The sequence below is a fragment of the Cetorhinus maximus genome, chromosome 4 (assembly GCF_964194155.1).
Source record: "Cetorhinus maximus chromosome 4, sCetMax3.hap1.1, whole genome shotgun sequence".
Taxonomy (NCBI): domain Eukaryota; kingdom Metazoa; phylum Chordata; class Chondrichthyes; order Lamniformes; family Cetorhinidae; genus Cetorhinus; species Cetorhinus maximus.
The window spans coordinates 72,907,590-72,931,362 of record NC_135882.1 but is presented as its reverse complement, the minus strand read 5'-3'; the positions used below and the strand labels follow the sequence as shown (position 1 = coordinate 72,931,362).

General features: G+C 41.8%; 1 protein-coding gene across 3 annotated transcripts in view; it reads right to left on the bottom strand.

Annotated features, from left to right (window-relative positions):
- Positions 1-23,773, bottom strand: part of stau2 (staufen double-stranded RNA binding protein 2) — a 500,403-nt gene that overhangs the window by 111,452 nt on the left and 365,178 nt on the right. The window lies entirely within an intron of this gene.

Here is a 23,773-nt window from a genome sequence, read left to right as displayed (position 1 = left end):
ATCAATGATTATCGAACATTCTCAACTACCCAATCAACTACAGGATTCTATTACTTCATTTGAGGCAATTTCTTTTTGAAGCCCCAAAAATACAGGTAAAATTTGCAATTATTAGTAAATTTCATACTTGTAACTTGAAAGTTTGGTACATTAAACATGAAGCAAAAATTAATAATTTTGAATGGACTGCATGAAACTGCTCAAACAGCAATGATAAAAAAATATATTGCACTGGAGAATTAAGCACAGAGAGTTCATGGGTTTTACTTAGCAGACTCATCTTTCAATCTTAATACAAATATAAAATTCCCTGATACAGTGCACAGCGACATTCCTTAATGGTTGAATATTTAACAATACATTTATTTGTGGTCATGTGTGTGGAAGGGAGGGTAGATGTTGACTATAAGCTAAAATTGTACTGTGGTTTTGTATGGAAAAGCTTTTTTCATTTCAGCATTTTGTGTAGGTGGTAAAGGCTCCAATAGGCCTTTTGTTCTATTATTTAATCACACTCTCTGAACTGTTTACTCTCACTCTATTTCATCCAGCTGTTGTGCAAAATAAGTATAGTTCTATCATGCTTCTTAGTGTGTATGGGATTACATATTGAAGTCAAAAATTAATCTTGACAGGATTAATATTGTTTGAGCTGTCAATCAATATGTAAATACTGTGCATGCTTCACAGCAATGAAATGAGCTTTTATCCTGATCAAATGCTATGGAAACTTATATCTTCATTAATGGGAGGAACTTGGTGCAATTACAGAATAGCATTTTTCAGGGTAACATGTCCACATGCAATAGAATGTTTATGGTGCATTTAAGTTGCGGTACAGAAATGGCGGATATAAATCCAAATTTTGATCTCCAGTACTATTTTTGATATTTCCAAAAATTCTGAGAGATGATACATACAGATCTTCATCTATTTAATTTCATACTTGTGGTATAGTATTGTGTGCATAATCTTTAACTTCAGTGTCAAATTGTAAATGGTTCCTAAAAATTTCCATCACTGCAATACACATTTTTTAAAGGAATTAATTAATCAAGAATTATGTTTACTTGTTCATGGGATGTGGGCATCACTGGCTAGGCCAGCGTTTATTGCCCATCCCTGATTGCCCTAGTTCAGAGGGCATTTAAGAAGCAACCACATTGCTGTGAGTCTGGAGTCACACGCAGGCCAGACCAGGTAAGGGCAGCTGATTTTCTTCCCTAAAGGGCATTAGTGAACCAGATGGGTTTTTATAACAATTGACAATGGTTTCATAGTCATCATCAGACTTTTAATTCCAGATTTTTATTGAATTCAAATTTCACCATCTGCTGTGGTGGGATTCAAACCTGGGTCCCCAGAGCAATACACTGGGTCTCTGGAATACTCGCCCAGTGACAGTACCACTATGTCACCTTAAATGGTTGTTGGCCAAAGATAATACTCTCCTGTATCAAACAGTGTATTTGTGCATCATAGCTCTGTAGATCACATGTTAAAAGGAAGTGGTGAAAATTAAATCAAGTGAACATGGGCAATCTCAGGTATGGGTAGCACTTCACTAATGCTCATAAACAGGAATAGGGGAGCTGGAAAATAAAATACTTCTATTTACCTGTTTGTTTTTTATTACTACTGTTCACATTTTATAGTATTTTTTTCTTACTTCCTTCATCCTGAGTCACCCACCATTTCCCAGTTCCCATAGCTGTGGCAAGGAAATGATAAACCTAAGTTCAAATCCTGCACAAACCTTCAATAAGTTCATTTCATACTTACAGTTTAGCTATACTTTCTGTACACATTCGTAAGCTTTGAGACATATCACAAACTATTCCTAAGAACATCCCCCCTAAAAAGTGTCAAAACCCCACATTGAACTGCCATCTGATTTTTAAAAATTATTTCATGGGGTGCGGGTGTCGCTGGCAAGGCCAACATTTGTTGTCCATCTCTAATTGCCCTTAAGAAGCTCTGATATCTCATTTAATATTGTACTTGCCCTGTCTCTTGGGCTGCTGCGCAAACTTCCACTTTTAAGGTCAAACCGAATCTCATGAGCAAACACTTGAAAGAAAGCTGAAATCGCCTAATAATTTAATAGCTCATCCTAGTACAAAGCACTGTTACTATGATTTCTAAGGCAATATCAAAAAGATTTATAGGCTGTCAATAACAGTTGCATACTATGTAATAAAGTGAAACCTGGGCTGAAACTTTGCAATTTACAGGACTTGCAAATGCAACATTGAGGGGCCACTGCCATTAGTTTGGGGGATAACTTTCAGACCTTGCAACCTATTGGCCCCATTAAGAAGGTTTATAGAAAAAATACATCATTAAAGCATTGCTGGCTAATAGGGTAAGAAATTTTAATTGTTTTTCACTTTTTGTCATCTCTTCTCAATATCATACACGGCATATTAAAATTCTATTGAAATAAAAACAATCAAGTAAGATGTTTTGAATACCAAAAGATTGTATCAAATGTATTCAAAGTAATGACTCCTACGATAATTAGAGCCATTTGAACACAAAACGCTCATTGTAAAGGCACGGAAGTTTTCTATTTTAAATGTAAGGTAACAAAAGGCAAAGGATTCAATTTAATCTTTTGCAACATATTGTACATTTCCATGGTCATTCGCCTTTCCCCCGTGTAGATAGGATAGATTAAGCAATCCTTCATGATGAGTTCCATTCCCTTTTAATTTTCTGTCCTCTTGTCCCGATTTATGATGATTATGATTTTAGTTGTCTAAGACCTACACTCTCAAGTTCTCTCCCTAAACCACCCCGCCTCTCCATAAAATCTACCTCTGACCAAGCTTTTAGTCATCCCTTCTGATTTCCTGGCTTGGTGTCTATTTCATTTGATTACTCTTCTACGAAGCATCTTAAAGGCACCATATAGATGCAAGTTTTTGTTGGACAGATGCTCTCCAATATCCCTCCCAAGTGGTTATTCTTTATATATGAGACTAGTTGCTTTACTGTAATGTTAATCCTATCCTAGAACGTAGCAGTTTGTATAGCCTGTTGCAACCTTTATCAAGTAGATATCTCAACAATCATCAATAGTTGTTGATGAATGTTTTATTTGTGTGGCAATGGTGACCTTGAGAATAATGGAGGCAGCATGAGCGCACGACTGGAGGTGAACTAGTGCATTTAAAGATAGTGATCCCTTTGAGGCTAATTTTTCCTCCATTTACAGTTATTATTATAAAGTAACAGTGTAACAGAGAGAACTGGCTTTCAAGATTGGTTGGAGGTGATGAAATGATTAATAAATATATTTGTAGTATTTGATGGTAATTAAACAGCAGAATCAATTTGCAAAGTAACTTCACCTTGCATTCCAGAATGTATTGCAGCAGGACAAAATAAACACATAGAACAATTGAAAGTACAGCTGCATTTGTCCTCTATCACACAGAGACATATGTCATTCAACTGCAGCTGTGTTTGATGGGAGAAGTTCTGTAATAAAAGTGAAACATTAAATGCTGGTGGGGATAAAGTCAGCCTCTAGTTCATTTTATTAGCTTTAGTTGTGGGATTACCAAAGAGAAGAAAGTCAGGTGCTGTGTCAGTTCTGTGACTTTTCCCTTTTAGCGTGCTAAAAGAGAAACGTTTCTATAAATCTATAAAAGGGAGAGTGGTAAAGGGGAATGTAGGTCCATTAAAGGCAGGTACAGCTGATACTATAATCAACAAAAGGAATTGGCAGGATTGTAAAGGAGCGCTTTGACTTCATCTTCATACTAAAGGAAGAGAAATTTAAAAATAACTCAGTAAGGGAAGGAACTTATTTAATACAACTAGAAAAGACAAAATTGAAGGAAATAATGAGGCTTAGAGGAGAGAAATCTCCAGGACCTGATGATTTCCACTCCAAGGTATTAAAACAGATAGGTGAGGAATAGCACTCTTGATTTAAGAATTGTGTTGTTGGATTGGAAAATTGTAAATGTTACTCCATTATTTAAGAAAGGACAGCGAGAGAGAGAAACCAGAACTCTCAGTCTACTGTCAGTTGCAGGGAAGTTTCTGGAATCTGTCATTAGGGAACGAGTGACTGAGCACGTGGGCAATAATGAACTGATTGGAGAGAGTCGACATGAGTTTATAAAGGGTAGATCATGTCTGACTAGCTTGACTGAATTTTTTGAGGAGGTCACTGATATGGTTGATAAGGGAGTGCCTATGGATGCTACCTATATGGACATCCTTTCATAAGGTTTCGCATAGGGTTGGTAAAGCTATGAGTGGGGGCAGTGAGGGAGGTCCTGGAAGGGGGTGGCAGATCTTGCAGGGGTGGGGGGGTGGGGTGGGGGGGGGGAGGGAGGAGGAGGTGGGGGCAGGGGGGCCTCGAGCAGGAAAGGGGGGCCATGAGGGATGGGTTCTCCCCTGCTTTCCCACCCAAGGCTCTAACAGGATAACCTGCAGGGCTTCCCCCAGTCCTTGTCCACCTTCTGCTGGCCTAAAAATTGTGGCTGGTGGGAAGCAGCGCTCAAGTGGCCATTAATTAGCCAATTAAGGGTCTTAATTGGGGTGAGGGCAGGCAGGGCACCCTAGACTTCACCGCTCATCATAAAATTGCGTGCAGGTAGGTGGCAGGAAGGTCACCCAGGAATTTTATGGGCCTCCCCCCACCTGCAAACCTGTCAGTGGGGGCCCATAAAGTTCTGTCCAGGGTGTTTAAATGGCAAAAGGAATCGATAGGGTAGATTAAAAAGACCCCTTGGCAGCCGAATCCAACATAAGGGAGCATAATCTTAAAATTATAGCTAGGCTGTTCAGGGTTGAAATCAGGAAGCACTTTTCAAATAAAGCGTAGTGGAAATATGAAACTGTCTCCCTGATAGGATAGTTTAACTGATATTTTCAAGACCAGGCTGAATTTTACGCTGATCACCGCCTGATCAGGTGTGAAATCATTCGAGATGACATCGGGCGAGCGTCCTGATGTCATCCTACGTTTGCGGGATATTTTGGTCAGTGGGCGCACGCAAAAGTCAGAAGCGTGCCTGCTGACAATTAAAAGAATCAGCCAGGTGGCCTTTGCATTTTTCATCAAACCTCGTCCATGGGCGGGTTAAGGCTTCCGTCATTAAATTTTTAAAAAATTAGAAATCTGTGGACAGTATTTCTATATTCTATATGTTCAGGTGCCTGATTGTGATGCTTGGACATTTTTTTCCTGATTTTAAAAACTTTTTTTCCTGGGTTTTGGGCTTTCAGCTCCCTGAGGTAACTCTCTGCCTTCAAGGTGCTTTCTGCAGCATTGACACCATCGCCTGCCATCCTCCCGCCCTCACCCCGGCAGCACTGAGCTTTTTGGCATGCGCTTCATGCTGGTGGGCATTAATTAACCAGCCAGCGTGAAATCGCGGTCAGGGGCCGATTGTGGTTGGCAGTTCGTTTTCCGACCACTCCAGGGCCTGCCGATTGTGTCCGGTCGCCGAGCTGAAAATTCAGGCCCATAGATTTTTGTTAAGTAAAGGTATCAAAGGAAATGGATCAAAGGCGGGTAAATGGAATTGAGTCACAGATCAGCCATGATGCAGCTGAATGGCAGAGCAGGAGTCAAGAGGCTGAACAGCCCACTCCTGTTCTTATGCTCAGCTCCTTTCTTTGGCTTTGGCAGAAGTGGGAAAAACGCTGAAATATGTCCATAAGTCAACTTCTACTGCCATTGATATTGGAAAAAGTTACAGTGGTAATATTATCCCTTAATAATGCAGTAAGGAAATTAATCCTAGTCTAAGTGATTATGACTTTCCCCTCCACCCACCCCTCCCCAACCTCAAGTTCCTGAAGAAAGCTGGCACTTACTGGGGTCCAGTTCCACAGTTAGCAGCATTATGTAGCACCTCAACCAAATGGCCATTCTTTAAATATGAGTTTGTACAGTTCATGTTGATGGGCTGTTCTCCATGGAGTGGATCACAGCTAAACCTGAGTCTTCCTCATTTGGTGCACAAACTCAAATACTGATTTAGCAATTAATCATGACTTTTTTTCATATGATGATAGAATCCAACAATTTATAGCACAGAAGGCTATTCACCCATTGCAATTATGCCACTGGCAGTTCTTCAATTGGAGTCAACCACTAATCCAATTTCCTGCTTTTTTCCATATCCTTTATATTCCTTCTTTTCAAATATTTATCCAATTTCCTTTACATTATATTGAAGTCTCTACCTCATCAATTGTGATAAAGCATTCCATGTTCTAATAACCCTCTGTTAGATGTCCATGGATCCTATCCTCGAATTACTTATGGACATACTGAACTTTTAAGTAACACGAGTTTTTAAAAAAAGGACATACAAACAAAAAGCTGGCTGAGACTGTAAGGTAGCCACTTGTTGGAAAATTCCTATGTGGATTACTTAACCAACTAGTTCAGAGAGAATGGAATGCCACACCTATAAGGTGTGGCAGGGCCTACTTCAGGCAGGGGTACTTCAAAGGAAAAGATGCAATGCAAACTGAACTGTAATCGCCTGTGGCTGTGGAGATAGTGGAAAATGATTACCATTTCAGCCAAAACCACCTCCTGTTGAGTTATATCCCAGGCTGTGAACATGATCTGCGTTGAAAAGAAAATGGATCTAGGTGAAAGACATGTTTCTTTTTCCCATTCCAGAAATACACAAGGAAAGAGTTTTAAAAAAGCCAACTGCAACCCTAGTTCTGTGTGCTAGTCTGGTGTTCTGTTCTGGTGTGTGTGTGCTGTGAAGGTCACAGCTGAAGAATACCAACTGGGCATCCCTGCACTGCAGGTAAAAAGTCATTTCTCTCTGATCGCTGGAAGCAAGTCACAAGTCAGTAAAGCCACAGTCAAAAAGGAAACAGGACAATTCCTTTCAGCTAACCTGCAGAATCAAGAATCTCCAACCCAACTGCTCAAATGCCAAAGTCAGCGCTAATGGAATCACCCCAACTTAATGGCCGCAATGTATCACCATCTACTCATGAACAAGCCAAAGGACTGATTCGTATATCTTTTTAACTTTCATTTTTGGACTAATTTCTCATTTCTAATCTGTGTGTATGTGTGTTGTGTTATTATTATTTTTTCTTGCATTTAGTAACTAATAAACTCATTCTTTCTTTGACTCAAGACAGCCTAGTTAAGTTGGTTCCTTTTAAAACATAAATACATTTGGACTGGGATAAGGTACCCACGAGGGGAGGGATCCTTTTTAAATTAACCTTATTGCGACCAACAGGAGGGGTTGAATAAAGAAAGGGAGCCAGTTCATCCCTCCTCACCTGGGAGCATAACAATTTGGGGTACCTCATCCGGGATCATAACAAATTGGAGGAACCTCGTCTGGGGACTGATCATAACATAAATAACTTCCCCCTTTAGTGATAATCTTGACTCTAGGCCCCTTCATCAACCAGTGAAAACAACCTTTCACTATTGATTTTCTGAACTGAAAATTCATCATACAGTAAAGATGCTTTAGGATCATACCAGGATGAGAAACTATAGTTATGAGGAGAAATATCAGACAATGGAACTATTTCAGTGGGTACAGAGAAAGCTAAGAGGAGTTTTAATAGAGATTATTAATAATATGAAAAATTTTGATAGACCGAATAAGGAAATTCTATTTCTTTTGATTGGGGAGCAGTGATGAGGTGGTCATCAATTTTAAAAGTGTCTCTAAAAGAGTGAGGAGAGAAGTTAGGAGAAACTTCTTCATGTAGAGATTAATTCCAATATGTAATGTTTCATCACAGGTATGGACCATTGATAAATATTGAAAGCAGAGCTTATGTGAAGAAAGCAGAGCAGTGGAATTATTTTGAAGTGCTTTAGCAAAGATGAGCTGAATGGTCTCCTTCTGTGCTTAAATATTTATAATTTTAGATACAAACCTAGTCTTCCCTAACTAAATACTAAAAAAACTTTTAAATTTTGCATTTTTTCACGCTACCTCCTGTCTTCAGAGGTCACTGGGTGGCAATTAAAGTGGGAATATGGATTGATTTTTTCCCTCTTGCTCTTCTGTGATTGAGATCAGCTAACTCAGCACAGATCAGAAACAAACAAAGGAACATAGGAACAGAAATAAGACATTTAGCCCCTCCAGCCTAATCTGCCAATCAATGAGATCATGACTGATATGTGGCCTAACTTCATATATCCGCTTCTGTCCTATATCTTTTAACAACTTTGGGTAACAAAAAATATACCTTTGGATAAGAAAGCTGTTAACCTTTTGGTCTGTGACTTAGAGAAGTCTGATATTTAAAAATGTGTGTTGGGAGTTTGCAGCTGGAAAAGGGTCCTTCAGCACAAATTTGTCACCAAAAGCCTACTGACTAAATTTCAACATTGAACTTTAGATATCTGCAGATTAGAAGATGGCCATTCAGCTCAGGAAATTGTCTTTTTTTAATCACTTTATCAAAACTTGTCATAATTTCTATAACATCTATTAAACTTCATCTTAGCTTTCTCTGTACCAGTGGAAATACTTTCTGTATCTCAAGTTTCTCCTAATAATGATAGTTTCCTATCACTGGCATCATTCTGGTGAATTGTATGTTCTTTTTATAATGGGGTGTCCAAAGCTTCACACAGTTTTCCAACTGTGGTCTAACCAATATTTTGTATAGATTATCATTACTTCTGTACTCTTGTTCTCTATGCTGCTATATATAAAATCCAAATGTTGTTGGCTTTTTTAATGGCTTTATCTATGTGCACTAGCACTTTAGAGAATTAGATATTTGGACCCTACAGCATCTTTCCATTGAATGTATACTCCCATACATTGATTTTCTTACAAATTATATTACCTCACACTTCCTGCCACTAAATTGCATTTGCCACTTACTGCCCATTTGCTAACCTGACTACATCCTCGCAAGTTCTTTTAGTTATCCTCGCAGTTTGCGAATGCCCCCTACTTTTGTGTCATTAGCACAGATTTAGAGATTGTGCTACCCAAATCCAAATCATCTATATACACTGATAAAAGTGAATTCAGTACTGAACCTTGGTTACACTACTTCTAACCCATTTTCTGCTCTCCCTTCTTGAACCAAGATGATGCACTGACTATTCTCCATTTGTCTATTCCGGGATGACTAAAATATTGTGACAACAATCTTTCTGATATTTGTGATGCCTGTATTTCATGGGATGAGCAAGATGTTATAATTTTTACTTTGAGGCAGTCATTTGATCTATTGCCACAGCACATTTGCTGCATTAAAGCAATGAGTAAACTAATGTCATGTTTGAGCTAAAGGACCACATTTAATATATGAAACTGCACTTCAGATTCCAGAGCAAAGCCATGGAAGTGTCGATGGCAAGGATACATTTCAGCCTTTTGTGTAGAGATTCTAAATTTGAAAAGAGGCTATTAGTAAAAAGGAACATCAAGCCAGATGTATACATTTGGTTGCTAACAGAGATCTGGGGTATCGTTCTGCCTCCAATTCTAAAAAAGTAAGGATTCCAAAAAAATTAAACATTAAGCCATTTCCTGCAATGCTGGAGTTCCTTGATGTGTGTGGGACCACTAAATTTAGCATTTTACTAATCTCAGCAGGACACAGACTAACATCACGTCCATCAGACATTTCTAATGGTTACCCCCCCGTGTGGAATGTCCCAAGAAGAGTGTGAAAAATATCCACAATTTAAAAGGATTTCTTACTAGATCATTAGAGAAGGATAAAGGGCTACACATTTGTAAGTGATATATTATCCAATCATCATGCCAAAAAAACATGTGTTTGATACAAATACTCTTCATAGGGTGCCAACTAGTTATATAATGTGAAACAATTTATAAGGCTTGACAGTAATTGTTTGTCTTCTAATAGCAGAAACTAGATGCACCCCAGGCCTACCATCTTTAACCTCCATCAGTTAAAAGGTTGATAGGTTTTAAACAGTGGGCTGGCTGTCCCAATGAATTGTTTTCACCTCCACAAATTGACATTTGGCTGGAATAAATTTATATTTAAAGAAGCACAGTGACATTTTTTGATGGTTGTTAGTCATTCTACATTCAATTAATTTCATGTTATGCTATCAATAATGTTGATAGCATCAATAATGATCATCAATAATGTTGATCGGTAATACTTTTTATTGGAATCGGTCTAAGTTAGAAGAAAAGAATAATTTTTACTGAACCATACAGTAGTGTGTTCCAATGCACTCCTTTAGTTTAGCATTGACACCATACCAAGACCACCAATTCCAAAGCCACCACTATCTGCTGCTGTCATTCTACCCATATAACGCCAGTTATCAATATATCTAATATGTTGGGGTAGATTTTCCAAATGGATATTATTCAACCCATGCATTATTATCAACTGGCTGAATATTAGCATGCTGAGCTCCCCTGGTCTTGTAGGATTAGCTTGATTTAAATAGTGTGGGCAAACTCCAGGCATATATCAAGTCTGTCACTTATTGGGTCGGTGGGGGTACAGGGAGTTAATCATTTGTTAGGAGCCCTTACATTGCTGCCGAGATTGCACAACAAGCGTGCATTAAACTATTAGGAATCTACATTCAAAGTGATCTCAAATTGGATTAATAAATTCAAGAAAAGCTTAAGCAAGGAAATGGAAGACTTCATATGCTATGTTTTCTCAAATGTCACAATGTATCTCAAATTGATCTATTCACTGTGTTTAATAGTTATGTAAGACCCATTGTTGAATACGCAGTGCCTGTTTGGAATGCTGGACTTACCAAAGAGCATGTGAACAAGGTCAAAAGCCTTCAGAAACAATCAAACAACCTGTTCTGAGTGGACTTCACTGGAAAACTCTTCAATTCCACCTCCCATTGTCACTATCGCTTGCCACAACCACACAAATGTAAATGCATGGTAGAATTAAGGGGAAAAGATATCATTTCACAAATAAAATATAGAAACGACAGACTACGAGTCAGCCCAATCCCCTACTTCATAAAACTCGTAAATAGTATGCAAATGATTGAGCACACAATGAACTCAACCTGACCACATATGATCTACAGACTTTAATAAAAATGCAGTGTGCATTAGACCTTTCATTTCAGTTCTGTAAATTAAGGAGACCTGCATTTTGCAACATATTGTAGTTATTTGTATGCTGAAATTATCATAATTGTCCAATCCTTTTATTATGTTATACTTCACTTTTATTTTTACTTTAATGATTGTCTATAACTATATCATGAATTATGACTAGTTATTTTTTGTTTTGTCGTCACAATTTGGCACCTGCTGCCATGATGATTTTTCAATAAACCAATTCTAGCTATCTTATAAGGGACAGTAGGTGAATTTAAAGGGATAGGGAAACTTAAATGTAAGGACCCCATGTGGGGATAAAATGCTATTAGTCTTTGCAAATGCAGCTGAGGTTTTATTAAATAGATCCAAAATACTGCAAATGCTGGAAATCTTAACTAAAAACAGAAAATGCTGGAAAAATTCAGCAGATCAGACAGCATCTGAGGAAAGAGAAACAGTGTTAACATTTCAGGTCAATGATCTTTTATCAGAACAGAGGAAATTTAAAAATGTAATAGGCTTTAAGCAAGTGAAAGTTGGGGGGGTGGAAAAAGGACAAAAGAGAAGATCTGTGATAGGATGGAAGATAGGAGAGATTACATGACAAAGGAGCTGGTGGTGCAGGGCCAAAGAGAGTGTAAATGGGAAAGTAAAGAAACAAAAGATATGGTTAGAGCAGGTGCGAGTGGTAGAATGATGAACAGCTGCCACCCAAAAGCAAGGGCAAAACGAGAGAACAATGAAACTTGCAAAGATGTTTTCTTAAATGAAAGCAAAATACTGCGGATGCTGGAAATTTGAAACAAAAAGAAAAACCGCTGGAAAAACACAGCAGGTCTGACAGCATCTGTAGAGAGAAAGACAGAGCCAACATTTCGAGTCTGTATGACTCTTCTTCAGAAGATGTTTTCTTGATATGTTTCAGCCTGTGCAAAGGCTGTTCAGGTAACAAAAATGACATGCACAACCCAGTGGCTGGCACAATAAACGTAGGTACAGGAACCACCCCTAAGGCCATGTGACAACTCTCAAGCAAAAACAGAAAATGCTGGAAAAACTCAGCAGATCTGACAGCATCTGTGGAGAGAGAAACAAAGCCAACGTTTCGAGTCCGTATGACCCTTCTTCAAAGCAACTCTCTGACAACTCTCAACCCTGTTTGACTGCCGGTGAAATGGAAGTAGTGCAAAATGAAATGATAGTGATGTCTAATTGCCATTCCAGAGCATCCTCCTTATAAAATATTGTAGCATGCTTGTAACAAGGTTAAGGGAGATGAGTTCAGGGTGCCTCTGATAGTTACTGTCACTGGCAGTGCCACCTTTTGGCGCATGGCACTTGCAACTGCCAATGACATAGCTCTGTATCTCCTGACACAAGATCCATGTAGTCAGTTATCCATGGTCATTATGAAATAAGTGAAACTTGCCTTTAAATATGCGATGGAAGGTACAGGCAGGTGGAAGCTGTCCGCCTCTGATGAAGCCTGCCTTGTCTCCAAAAAACACAAGTCAAATAAGGATTTTCCATTTGGATACCCATTGCCAAATTTCATAATTGTACCCAAAAAAGGCATCGTCAGAACACCTTGGTTCAAAGTTCCCTCGCTAACACACTGGAAACAGGAAAGGGACCAAAAGCAATGAAAGAAAATGCACAAAGTAAGTTCAGAGGTAGACTGAAAATGTTGCTATACATCTGATTATTGGGCTCATTAAATGCACAGAAGCAAACAAGGCACCTTAGCTCTGGACACCAGATTTATATAGGCAGATAGTTGACAGTGCATTCTATCAGTATAAATGTTGAAAAATTGCTTGGATACCTAAACCTGGTCTAATAGGCATGCATCTCAGGAACCAGTAGAAAGTTTGACTACAACGTCAGAGAGGGCACTAAATTGGTGGGAATTTACAGTAATGGTTCTCTGTTCATTTCTTCAACTGTTACAATCCCTGTAGAGGCCGATAACTTTAAAAACAAGAAATTCAAACTTTCAATTGATAGCTGAAAGGATAACATGACAAGGTTTCACGTTTTAAGATTTTACTGGAACAGACTAAAACACTATTGACTAAACACTATTGTTGAAGATCACTCAGATTTTGAACTACAGAACAGAACTTTCCCCTTTTACTTTTAACCAACAAAAACCAAATTCACAGGTATACTTTACACTATTCCTTGAGTACACATTCAATTCTCCCAGATCCAGTCCAAAGTGATTCTTAGCTTACGAGGGTTTAATTCAGTTCTTTTCCTTTCCTAGCCTAGTAACTTTTAACCCCAAAACTGTCTTTCACATTGAGGGATTTTCCTGGAGATTCTACCGCTAGCACAATCTAGGCACATTTTCCAGCCTCATTTCAAATCCCCATGAATTTGGTCTTTTCAATCCAAGTGTGAGTTCCCATCTGGGAACTTAACTGGTGAGTCATAGAAACTTTCAGCCTCTAGTTGCTGCATCTCTCCCGAATCCTGAATGTGTCTGTGAGTTTTCAGGGATATCTTAGAAATTCTTTCTCTCTCAAATCCCATCTCCATGGCAACAGGAATCACTTGGGCCTTGTATCCAGATAGAAATATGATTAGCTATCCTGGAGACCCCAACTCTCTTTTATCTTGGAAGTAAACTGTTAAAGCATAACTGTTTACAACCTGACATTCTCAACATCTTCCTGGGACTTTGGAGACTAGTAGTCTAACTACTATAAACACAGATGGTGCTGCCATTGTCTCCATGTGTGAACACTTTACATCTTTCAGGCAAAATAGCCCAGCCTCTCTTTACTCTTTAGCAGTCATGTCACTCAGGCCTGATGTCAGGCAGACTTCGAAACAGGTCACATGACCCTCTTCATTTTACCCTAAATTAAAGACGTAGTCCTGAAACATAACAATCTTATAAATCCCATATTTGTAACACAGCCAATTATATTCACTTTACGCTCATTAATCAGATGTATCCAATCAGAAATCTTACTTGTTACATTAACTGCTCTGGAGGTGTTGATGCCTGTTGAAATATCTACACAGTTATAATGATTATACTTAACCTTTTGATTTTTAACCTGAAAGTGAATCAAAAAGAACTCTTCTGTCTGATCTAATTTTTAACTGCCTCGATCGTGTTGTATCACACAAGATTTCTTTATATCTTAAAAGATTAGAACACAACTTGGACAATTTCCTTTGTCTGCAATGTCAAGTGTTGTAAGAAATAAGAGCTAACAGTAAACCTGCTTATTATTACTGTTTAATATTATAATCTGATCAAGTTACAAGACAGCAAAATCTCCTATTCATTTAAAAATAGTGTTTTATAAAACATTTACCTCTATTTTTAATCATCTTTCACAGCTTCGTTACCTCCATACTCTCCTTCTACATTGGGGATGTTGAATTGGGGTATTCTGGGCCAGAGAGCTGTCCATGGTGAGGGTCAGTGTTGATCCCTATTAGATAACAGGAAACATACTTACTCAAGCCCAATCAGTTGCTTAGGATGGGGAAGGGAGAGGAGGGGGCATAAAATTACAAGGTAAGCATAGATGAGAAGGGTCATTCAATCCTCACTAATTTATTCATTCAGAAAGATCCTCCAGTCCTCCCATCATGGGATCCAAATTTTTGTTAAATGATTTCTGACTGCCTCAACAATCCTAACCAGAAGGTCATTCTATGTATTGATCATTTTTATGTGTGAAAGAACTTCCTGATATCAATCCTAAAATTGCCTTTTAATAGTATGAACTGGTGTCCCTTGTCCTACTACTTTGACTTAGTTTGAATTGGTATTCTGAACCTACCTTTCAAATTTATTATATAACTTTATAAAGTCACCACTTGGTTGCCTTTCAAAATTAAAAAGCCTTTCTCCAAATTTCTAATAACTCAGTTTACAGCTTCAAGGATCAGTCTTGTGTCTTTTCTCTGAACTTTGTGTTTTGGTGACTAGAATGTTTTGGGGTGCTTAAGGTGCGGTAGAACATTACACAGATTGAGTACAACTGTCTTTTGCTTGTGCTGAACTGCTCTTGCAATTTGGTTCAGCAACTTATTTGATTTTTTGATCGGTGCTCTGCATTAGTTTGACATGTTGAGCAGTGAGTTTATTAAAACTCCTAGATAGCTTTCAAAACCATCCATAGCTATTTCAATACCATGAACTTGTGTTGTTCATTTTTCTTCCAATCATTTTAAGTTTAGAAATAAGATACTTCAAAAGCAAATAATTGAATAGAAAGCTCCACAAGTTATCAGTGCTTTCAAATCGAACCACTAAATTTATTCCAATGACCTCTTTTTAATAAAAACTCAGTGTGTTTTTTAGGGCGGAAACGTCCCAGATTTGCACTAAGTGTGGTAGCAGGCAGGAAAAGGAACGTTTTACCGGCCGGCCACAACGGCGGCTTTTCATGCCGTATCATTCCAATCCCACCTCATTGATTATGCATTCCCAGGAAACATGCTGTTTCGCTGGTGGGCAGCCTCCGATTCACCTACCACGCCATCACCTTGCTGCTTCCTCGCGCTGGATGCCATATTTAAAGTGCAGCCACGCGCAGACCTCTCAGTGCTTCCAACCCAGGACAGCTGCACAGAAGACATGGCCCCGAAAGGCAAGGAGACTGCAGCAACCTGATTCAATGATGTGCCCCTGGAATGCCTTTTGGGCACCCTGGTGTTCTCTACCCCCGCTCTGACCGCAGGAGGCATAGCAACATCACCAATCAAGCATGGGAGGCGGTGGCAGCGGAGGTCAGTGCCAATGCCCTGCAAAAGAGGACAGGCACCCAGTGCCAGTCGCCAGGGTAAGTCACTCTTCTCATCATTCTTAACTCACACACTCACAAACCCATCACACATCCACAGGGATCTCATTCACTTCCAGTTAAAGGGACATCACCATTCAATCTCTCATACACACCTTCACTGTCCTCATTGCGTCCATTGCACCACTCACCACCCACACATACCAGGCATACGTATCATCTGTCTTGGCAGGCGTCCTGCTTATACTCTGTCCATCTATATTCATGCAGGACAAGCTGGCACACAACAAAAGGGAGAGGTTGCAGATGGGTGGAGGAATGCCTGAAATCAAGGTCCTCATGGACTTTGAAAAGAGTCATCCAGCTGGCCGGCAAAGATCTGGACAGTTCCTGTGCTGATGGTGAGGTTGACCAAGTGAGGATCCAGCAGGCACATCTGGGAAACAGCCGAGGGAGTCCATAACCCAGATCCTCAACTCAAGCCTCTAAGACACCTCAGAAGAGGAATCTGCTGAAACCCACATTGAAGACCCATCGCAGCACTCACTCACACCCTCCACCAGAGCAGAGACATACACCTTGGCAGGACCAAACTTTACAATAACCTCAGCGGTCACAGTCTGGAGCACATCGCATTGTCTGATCCACAGCAGGTGGAGGCAGGGACTTGCCAGGTTTCCAGAGCTCAAATGACTACTGGAGACCAGAAATCTGCTGAGTCCGAGTCAGATGACAAGCCTCTGGACTCGGTCATACCTCAGTTGCTGGAGTTGCAAAGGCAAGCTCGGGAATGTCAGGAAGGGATGTCCGCTGCACTCCTCAGATTGCAAGGCACGATGGAGAAGTCAGTCCACTTTCAGTCTGAGATGATAGCGTCGGCATGCCAACGAACTGAGGTCAACACTGGTAGGATGGCGGCCGTCATGGAGACGTTGGTCCAGGACATCGGTCCTGCTCTGCTGCGCGGGCTGAACTCCATCGCTAATACCATAGTTGGCCTCCAACAGTGTCAACGCGAGAGGGGTGTGGGGCACCTCAATCTCACTCCAGCTTCCCTTTCAGCTCAAGGAGACAGCCTGGGGCCCTCGTGCACCCATAAGGAGGAGGATCAGCAGGCGCACACCCCGAGGCCATCCAACCCGGTGACTCTGGGACTGTCTGGCCTATCCGAATCACCTCTTCCTGTGACCCCAGCAAATCGAGCTTCACAGGCCGAGGAGGGTGTCACTGCCATACAACAGGACCCCGAAAGCAGGCTGGAGCCCTCCAGGTCTCAGCCCTCCAGAGGATGCCCATCAACTTCAATGGGATAAGAATGGATCTGGGCCAAATAATCTGGGCATAGCAGTCAGAAGGCTGCCTCCACCTCCACTGTGGATGTTGCAGGAGCATCAAGACATAGTGGCTGGGTTAGGAAAGTTAAGATGGTGCAGTTGCACAGCCTGGGTATGGGTGTTAATCACTTGTACATAATGTTCACTTTGTTAATAAACTCCCAAGAATGTCTCCTTGACAATGGCACCTTGTTCTGATGAACAGCGTTCGGGTTACTCAAATGTGAAACATTGGTTCCTGCACAAGATAAAGGCAAGTGTCTCAGTCCAGGGCCTCCTCCCTGTGCTTTGTGCAACCTTCCCAGCACACTGATGGTGTCCCTTCACTGCCACTGTTCACATCAGTCATGCCTGCACTTCGATGGGGCTTATCATTGCTGCCAGAATGTCCTGTGCGCTCCCAGCACCTTTGAGGTGCGGTTGGCCCCCCATCTAATCAGCATCTGTGTCTGGTGACAGTGTGGTCTTGAAGGGCTCAGCTCATGAAGGATGCCATAGGATCAGGAGAAATTATCTCCATGATATAACCCTGTTCACAGAGCAAGCGAGGTGCCATCAGCCAGAGAGGAGTCAAACATTCACAGATGCAATGTGAGGATCTATGGTGTCTCCTCACTGCGTGTTGTCATCAACCTCCACAAATCTAGCAGCTATGAGGGCCTCCCAAATGCCAGCCTCGTCTGGCCAGTGCGATGTCTTCATCGCTGTCATCCTCGCTTTCGAGGACCTCCTCACACTCATCCCCATCGATGTCCTTCTCGTCAGAGGAGATGTACAGCTCCACATCTCCTCCTCAGCCAGCTCCTCTCCGCAGTGCAATGCCAGGTTGTGAAGGGCACAGCAGGCAACAACGTGACACCTTCTGTGGACTATATTGCAGGGCTCCACCAGGCCGGTCCAAGCACCAAAACCTAATTTTCAACGTTCCGATGATTTGCTTCACAAAAGTGCGAGTTGTAGCATGATCCTTGTTGTACCTTCTTCCTGCTGTGCTCTGAGGCCGCCGCACGGGTGTCATCAGCCACATCCTCTGTGGGTAGCCCTTGTCCCTGAGGAGCCAGCCCTGTAGCCTCTTTGGACCCTGGAAGACGTCAGGAATCTGAGACCGACTGAGAATGTTGGAGTCATGGACACTCCCTAGGGGCCATGCGCAGACCTAGAGGATGCGTTTGTGGTGGTTGCACACCAGCTGAACATTCAACGAGTGGGAGCCCTTGTGGTTGACGTAATTGACTGCTTGTTGCCATGGAGATCTGAACACCACATGAGGCACCCTGCACCTGTGGAAAACCTGAGATCTGGGCAAATCCCAGCGTTCTTGCATCCTGGCTTTCCTGATCCTGGGCAAAATGAACAAAGTTGTGTGCCTTCATGAAGATGACGTCCATGAGCTCATAGATGCATTTGTGCGCGGAAGCTTGCTATATCCCCCAGAGATCACCTGTGGAGCCCGAAAGGAGCCATTGACGTAAAAATTGAGCGCTGCAGTCACTTTCTCGGCCACTGGCAGTTGATACCCTCTATGTGCCCGTGGCACCAAATCCTGCAGCAGGTGGCAGATGTGACCAACCAGTTCCCTGGACATGCGTAGTCTTCGGTGACACTGTTTCTCGGTCATCTGCAGGAATGATAAGCACTGTCTACAAACCCTGGGTCTAGCTAGGCACCCCGAACAGTGACGGCTCGCTGTAGCTCTTCAGTGGCATGCGCAAGACCCCTAGCTGCCCCTTCTCCCTCAGGGTGCTGTTCCTCCCTCTGCCCAGCCAGTCACCTCCGTTGCTCTCTTTTCCTTTGTCTCTTTTCTCTATAAACCATGAGGCACACAACTAGGCCACCAGGCTCCATGCTCCTGATGTAGGGAGAGAGACACGTGGGTTAACTTGGGTGTACTAAGAATCTCTTCTGGTTAAGTCTGTAGGCCTTAACGCCTTCCAGAGAGTGCTGGCCACCACTTGGATGGCCAGAGTTTAGTGCACTGCATGACTGCCCGAAATCCCACCCACCTCCGCCCTACTCCACCTGGGCAGCTTCACCCACTGGACTGCATGCTGTGCTTTCAGCTCAGGTGCAGGCATTCTCCTAACCTGCACTAAAAGGTTGCACTGTTAGCTTGGACCATGAGGGAGACTGGTCCAAACCTGAATGATGACATTGCAAGGGGCTGTGAGTGCCTTCATCAGTGACTGCTCCATAGCCAGCTTTCGCAAGGAGATTATACAACATGCCCAGTTGTCCAATTGTTCTGCAGTCCTCTAAAATGCTCATTAGTTAGCAGTCTGTGCCTGAGGGATGAAAACTCTGGAGCATTTGGTGGTCCCAAGATAAGGAATTTGTGGAATGTCTACGAGAGGGCTTTATGGAGCAGCTTGTGGTGGAGCCCACTAGGGAACAGGCAATTCTAGATTTAGTGATGTGTAATGAGGCAGATTTGATAAGGGAGCTTAAGGTGAAGGAACCCTTAGGAGGAAGTGACCATAATATGATAGAATTTACCCTGCAATTTGAGAGGAAAAAGCTGGAATCAGATGTAACGGTATTACAGTTGAATAAAGGCAATTACAGAGGCATGAGGGAGGAGCTGGCCAGAATTGACTGGGAGATGAGCCTAGCAGGAAAGACAGTGGAACAGCAATGGCAGGAGTTTCTGGGAGTAATTTGGGAGACACAGCAAAAATTCATCCCTAGGAAGAAGAAGCATACTAAAGGCAACCATGGCTGACAGGGGAAGTCAGGGAGAGCATAAAAGCTAAAAAGAAAGCATACAACGCGGTGAAGAGCAGTGGGAAACCAGGGGATTGGGAAGCCTACAAAGACCAACAGAGGACAACTAAAAAATAAATAAGGAAGGAGAAGATTAAATATGAGGGTAAACTAGCCAGTAATATAAAAGAAGATTGCAAAAGTTTTTTTAGATATATAAAAGGTAAGAGAGAGGCAAAAGTGGACATTGGGCTGCTGGAAAATGACGCTGGAGAAGTAGTAGTGGGGAACAAAGAAATGGCGGAGGAACTGAATAGGTACTTTGTGTCAGTCTTCACAGTGGAAGATACGAGTGACATCCCCAAAGTTCAAGAGAGTCGGGGGGCAAAGGTGAGTATGGTGGCCATTACCAAGGAGAAGGTGCTAGGAAAACTGAAAGGTCTGAAGGTGGATAAATCACCTGGACCAGATGGATTACACCCCAGAGTTCTGAAGGAGATAGCTGAAGAGATAGTGGAGTCATTAGTGGAGATCTTTCAGGAATCACTGGAGTCAGGGAGGGTCCCAGAGGACTGGAAAATCACTAATGTAACCCCCCTGTTTAAGAAGGGAGTGAGGCAAAAGACGGGAAATTACAGGCCGATTAGCCTGACCTCGGTCGTTGGTAAGATTTTAGAGTCCATTATTAAGGATGAGATTTCAGAATACTTGGAAGTGCATGGTAAAATCGCGCAAAGTCAGCATGGTTTTATCAAGGGGAGGTCATGACTGACAAATCTGTTAGAATTCTTTGAGGAGGTAACAAGTAGGTTAGACAAAGGAGACCCAATGGGTGTTATCTACTTGGACTTCCAGAAGCCCTTTGACAAGATGCCGCACAGGAGGCTGCTCAGTAAGTTAAGAGCCCATGGTGTTAGAGGCAAGGTACTAGCATGGATGGACGATTGGTTGTCTGGCAGGAGGCAGAGAGTGGGGATAAGGGGGTCCTTCTCAGGATGGCGGCCGGTGACTAGTGGAGTTCCGCAGGGGTCAGTGTTGGGACCACAACTTTTCACTTTATACATTAATGATCTAGATGAAGGAACTGAGGGCATCCTGGCTAAGTTTGCAGATGATACAAAGATAGGTGGAGGGACAGGTAGTGATGAGGAAGCGGGGAGGCTGCAGAAGGATTTGGACAGGTTAGGAGAATGGGCAAAGAAGTGGCAGATGGAATACAACGTGAGGTCATGCACTTTGGTAGGAAGAATAGAGGCATGGACTATTTTCTAAATGGGGAGAGAATTCAGAAATCTGGAGTGCAAAGGGACTTGGAAGTCCTAGTCCAGGATTCTCTTAAGGTTAACTTGCAGGTTGAGTCGGTAGTTAGGAAGGCAAATGCAATGTTAGCATTTATTTTGAGAGGACTAGAATATAAAAGCAGGGATGTGCTGCTGAGGCTTTATAAGGCTCTGGTCAGACTACATTTAGAATATTGTGAGCAATTTTGGGCCCCGTATCTCAGGAACGATGTGCTGACCCTGGAGAGGGTCCAGAGGAGGTTCACGAGAACGATCCCAGGAATGAAAGGCTTAACATATGAGGAACGTTTGAGGACTCTGGGTCTATACTCGATGGAGTTTAGAAGGATGAGGGGGGATCTGATTGAAACTTACAGAATACTGAAAGGCCTGGATAGAGTGGACGTGGGGAAGATGTTTCCATTAGTAGGAGAGACTAGGACCCGAGGGCACAGCCTCAGAGTAAAGGGAAGACCTTTTAGAACAGAGATGAGGAGAAACTTCTTTAGCCAGAGAGTGGTGAATCTATGGAATTCATTGCCACAGAAGGCTGTGGAGGCCAGGTCATTGAGTGTATTTAAGACCGAGATAGATAAGTTCTTGATTGGTAAGGGGGTCAAAGGTTACGGGGAGAAGGCGGGAGAATGGGGTTGAGAAACTTATCAGCCATGATTGAATGGCGGAGCAGACTCGATGGGCCGAATGACCTAATTTCTGCTCCTATGTCTTATGGTCTTATGGCTTTCAGGCCTCTGCATTGCTTGAGTGGGCAGATAAGCTAGAAGCCCGACTCCAAGCATGTCAATGTGGCTGCGCCTGAACTGTCTCTGTTGCGGAGGGATGGTCACTTTATACAAGGCTTCCCTAATGCGTGGCTGCTTCCCTCGCCCCAACTCTGCACGTGCTTATGCAGTACCATGAACTGCAGTGCAGCCCTTACCCCCAACCAACTCCCCTCAACCGTAGTGCAGCCCTTGCCACATCATTGCACTGTCAGCTAGCCACCGGAAAATGCAACTTGCCTGAATGCGTGGCACCTCAACCTTGAGGTCCAACAGGCGACTCTCGCGAGCGCTGCCTGATGCTACTGTGCACTCACCTCTCACCTCAAGTTCCCCTTGAAGTGCAGCTCACCAGGTGCAAGCCTTATAAATGCTGTCATGAAACATGTCGGTGTACAATCACACTGACGTGCTCGGATAATCCGGCGTGGGGGGATGGTTCCGGCGAGCTGGGCTTATAATGATATGCAGATGTATTACAATGAAGTTCTCAATGCGCATCGGTGGGAAACGCAGCCCACTGTTGAAGGGCGGAGCAGACAATTGCAAACTGGTTTCACAATGTTATGAAACAGGTATTTGGCCCTCCTGCCATATTGTCAGCTCACGCCTACCTTGATGCCAGGTGCCAGCAGGCATGGAAAATTCTGCCCTAAGTCTTCAAAAACAGAAATAAGCTACTCACTTCTGTGTAAATTTAAGAAATAATGTTTGACTGAAAACACACTGGGGAATTTTTACTTTCCTCACTATCTGCAGCAAAACTACATGCACAATTTCAATTTCACTACAAATATTAAACAGAGGAAATCCTTCCCCATTGAACCTTATTTTTCTAGGCTTAGGTGGTCTAAAATAAATTGGCCATGTTCAAAAAATATGCAACTGGCTTTGAACAGAAAATAATCCACACTTCTACAACTGGTTAACAAATATGTTTTCTTGAATATCTCAGGGAAGTATCTCAAATCAGCTTTGAAAATGTAACAACCAGCCATTGAAGTACTACATTTTCAAACACTGCAATTGAATGTTATTTACTTAACAAATCAGCTTGACATCTGTGGTTGATTAACATTGAGATTCATCTTAAAGTAGAAAAAGTGTGATAAATGTGACTAAAGAATGTGAGTTGGTTCAGCTCAGTCATAAATTCTATCTAAATCCAAATTCGGATTTAAAAATAAAACATCTTTAGACAGAGATTTAGCAATGGCTGCAATCAGTGATTTCAGCGCAAATTGTGCCCATTTTGAAAAGTGTTTTTTCACCAAGATGCTGCCCAAACTCATTTGCATGTTGCTGAAATACAAAATCTGTTATGAACCAAAGCAATTAGGCAGTGCTTTGAAACATATTTTTTTCAAAAATGCTGCTTTAAAAATATTCCTTGATCTATTTAATAGTGGTAACTTAATAAAGTTTGATTGATACATCGGAAAATGGGGTTGTCACATAAAAAATATGCCTTTTAAATCATGGTGGCAATTCACCGCTTATGAGTGATCAGATGTTGAGCTACCGAAAATAACTTCTTAAAAGATATGCAAAACTATCTGGGGTTGGGGTACATGAGTCAGTTCCTTTCTAATTTAAAAAAAACATTCATTTCAAAATGTACCTATGAGTGTCCTTGCCCCAAAAGGCTACAGCTTGATTTTTGGAACATCCGAGAAAGCCTGCAAAGGCGCACAATTAGCAGAACTCCCAATGGTGATTAATTGACCCTGGGAGCATGACCAATTTTGAGGGAAGGGCTGGCATCTAGCACAAAGTAAAACAAAGGATCTTGGAACCTTGATTTGTGTTGAATGCAATTTGTGTTCAAAATTC